A 3,797-nucleotide genomic window follows, 5' to 3' on the forward strand; every position below is an offset into this window, starting at 1 on the left:
TTGGCCTCGGAGCTGGCGCGCACGGCCCATCGCGCGACCCGTCGAATCGACCCCGTAAACGACGAGTCAGTTTACGGGGCTCGTCTGCTGCCACCGTTCCCAGCCTGCGGAAACGCGCGCACGTACTTACTTACTACCTTCCTTCTCGAACACCGACGTTAACGATATCTCGTTAAGTCTCGTACCCGATCGAACGATTTTCCCGCAAGGCTAAGCATTTTCGCCTTACACGCTCGTCCTTTTCCGTTATTGCGTTTGCGATCCTCCTTCCTTTCCCTTCCCTTCCCTTCCTTCCTAACGATCTTCCGTTTCTTCCACTTTGACCGCCACGACTACCCGTTTCCCCACCGATAATGCCACTTGAAACACGGCGAAACGCGTTTAATCCCACTTTTTCCTTCTTCTTCTTTCTATTCTTATAGATATAGATTTTTTCCTCCCTTCCTCTTCTCGATCGATCGTCGCAGATGATGAAATTAGAAAAAGGTAAGCCGTGTAATTAATACACCGTATTTTATCGACTCGATAAAATCGAGTGAACTCGGCTCATCGAGAAGATGATCGATATTTTTGGCCCGCTTCCCACCACCGACCTTCCGCGATCCTTTGACCTTTTCGCACCGACACGAACGTTCGTGTCGTACGATTCACCTCGCGATTTCAGCTATTCTCTCTTTCCCTCCCCCCCCTCTCTCTTTCTCTCTAAGGTTTCTTTTCCATTCGAGGTCGCCATTTGCGTCATTGGTCCCGTGTATATTTGCGCAAAAGCTTCGAGCTCTACTCTTCGCCGTGTGCTTTCGATCGCAGATTCGCGATACGAGACGAGAGGAAGGAAAAAAGGAGTCGTCGAATTAGTCGCGTTTCGAAGAGATTCGTTACGTATCTCTTCTTCCCTTTCTTTCTCCTCTTTTCCGGGGATAGGAAAGTGAGAAAGGGACGAGTCTTTTCCAAATACCGGGGGAATTTTAAGGGAAGAGATTGGATGGACGTTAAGAGGATAGAAGCGATAGCTCCGTGGACCGTGGGGAACCTCCAAACTTTTTTCCCATCTTTTTTCCAAAAATTTCGAATCCTCCTTCCTTCCTTCCTTCCTTCCTTTTATCTTTCCTCCGATCGATCGATGGGTCGATAATTCCAACGGAGAGGAAGAAACTACGCATTTCCGGCGACGAGACGGAAAGAAACGAGAAGCAAGTTTACTTTATCTAAGTAAGATGCTTTTGATTCCGGGAACGCGAGCCCCGACTGGGGAACCGTTGGAACGAGAATTTTACCGGAATCGAGCGTTAATTGCGGCCCCTTTAAAACTTTCGCAGCCAGCAATTAAGGTGGCACGAATTAATTAATGTTTTTCAAACCTCCTCCTTTCCTCCTTTCGCTTCCTCGCCTTTCACACGCGTACGTGCATCGTCGCCCGTAAACCCGACGTTCTCTCTCGTCCATCGAAAAACCGACTTTCCTACCTCGAGCGCGATCTTCTCGAAAAAAGCAATCTGCTATCGATCCTTTATCCCCGCGAGTGGGAATGTTTCGAGGAAGATGAAACTGGAGATCGATCGAGAGGGCGGCGCGAGGTGGACCTTGAGATTGCGGCCTCTCTTTTCGCGGCGAGGGTGCACACACGGGGACATTGCGCCAAGTCACGAATATATACGGTAATTGAAAATCAATATTTGCACTCGCTTCGCTCCCATGGATGGGAATACGCCTCGCGAATACTTCGTTCCACCGCGATCGAAATCTTTCGAGCGTGCACCGAGCGACCCCTTTCGCCTCTCTCTCTCTCTCTCTCTCTCTCTCTGCTTTCTTCCNCTTTCGCCAAATCCCCGAGTTCGTTTGCAAGGTCGGTCGTCGATATAACTCGACGCGTTAGAAACCCAACTGCCTACCTGCCCGTCGTCTACCTTCGCTTGGATTTACCTCGATGTGGATATCGAAAGGGATATTTGGCACCTCGACTCGACTCGAGGGAAGAAGAGACGAAGGGAAGTAAGTTGTCGTCTGTCGAGACAGTTGAGAGAGCAGGAGGAAAGGAAAAGAAGGGAGAAAAGGGGAAAAAATAATTGGACTCGGTCGATTCGATCCGATCCCCTCCTCCCTTTCGAAAGATCCTGCGAGACATCTTCTCATCGAAGCATCTCGAACGAGAGAGGGAGGGAATAGGATTCTCGCGGTTTGTTTCGAAAGTGCGTTTCCCCAGATGTTATCTCCGTTTGAGAAGTTGGACGTGTTCGTCCGTTAACTCTCTTCCTCTCTCTCTCCAGAAGATTCGTATTCGTATCCCGCCGCCGAGATATATGTAGGTTGCGGCGCGAATGAAAATTCAGTGGCGCAGCAAAGTGGTGGGTAATCGGCAAGAAATCGAGAAGCTGTCGTAACGTAATGCATGCCTCCTCCTGTGGAACGCTTTACCGCGTAATCCTGCCGGGAGGGTGCGGGGAATCGTGGAGGGAAATTGCGTGGGAGGGATCTTGCACGAGAGGTGTGTTTGCCGGTCGGATTTGTTCCCGTCTGAAAAACGTAGTAGCCTCTTCCTTTGCGGAAGTGGAAAGCGTGTAGCAGCAGCAGCAGCAGCAGCAGCAGCAGCAATAGTGGTGATGGTGGTGGTAGTTTGCCAAGTCGACGAGAGGTCGTGGAGGCGCGGCGTGGCGCGAGAAAAAGGGTGCAATTAAGCCGGCGTTCTCCGTTTATTTGCCGTGTCGCGGGGGATACGGGAGACGAGCGAAGTGTGAACAGGGGCGAAAGGGGAGGGGCCGACGACCACCACCGACCACCACCTTCGTTCCTGCCACCCTCGCGATCCATAGCGGCTGGATTGCTCAATGGGGCTGATTATGCGACCGCGATCGACTGCTGCACCCCTACACACACTGCTATTCCGTGCTATTTCGTTCGGCTTATCCGCGCACCGCGTCGTTACTACGCGTCGTCGACCGCCCCCCTCGACTCGATCGCGACTCATCCTTAGAGGTAGATCGATGGCGAACGATAGGATTATCGTGCTACGATTGGCGATTATCGAAAATTATTGTTGCCTCGTCTTTCAATTGTAATAATAAGAATATCTTATCGAGCGAGAGGATCGTAATGATATTAACGAGGGGATTGATTATCGATTGTGGAAGTGAAGTAGCTTCGATGGTAATCGTAAGATTTACGATTTTGCGCGTTGTCGTAGATTGGCGAATATTTCGATAAATATGTGATTTTTAAATAAATATGGAACGTTTAAACACTTGGCCCGGTACATTCTAAACCCTGTCCCGATCGAAGAAATGGAAAAGTCCGGAAAGTTACTCCGCTCCCTTCCTTCCGTAAATTAGATCGACGAATCGAAAAGTTTGAAGGAGTTTCGAAAGTTGTTGGAAATAACGTCGAATTCCAGGAATTTCGATGATTCTTGGAAATGGCGTCGAATTCCTAGAATTTTTCAAATTCCTGGAAATAGTAATTCCTCGAATTTTCGCGATCTCCTTTGTTTACAAACAAAGGTTTGTTTGTTTACATTTTTCAATGTTTATTTACAAAAATTTTCGAAAATTTTGGTCCCCGGTTTCTGAATTTTCGTTTGTTTGCAAACATTGGTTTGTTTATTTACATTTTTTGTTGTTTGTTTTGAGAAAATTCTTGGAAATGAAGTCAAATTCCAGGAATTTCCGAAATTCTGAGAAGTGACGTCAAATTCTTGGAATTTTCGAAAAATTTTACACTTTTGGAGCCCGATTCTAAAATTTCGCTTTGTTTACAAACAAAGGTTTGTTTATTTACATTTTTCAATGTTTATTTACAAAAATTTT

Source organism: Apis dorsata, unplaced genomic scaffold (assembly GCF_000469605.1).
Source record: "Apis dorsata unplaced genomic scaffold, Apis dorsata 1.3 scaffold_118, whole genome shotgun sequence".
In the NCBI taxonomy this organism is placed as follows: Eukaryota; Metazoa; Arthropoda; class Insecta; order Hymenoptera; family Apidae; genus Apis; species Apis dorsata.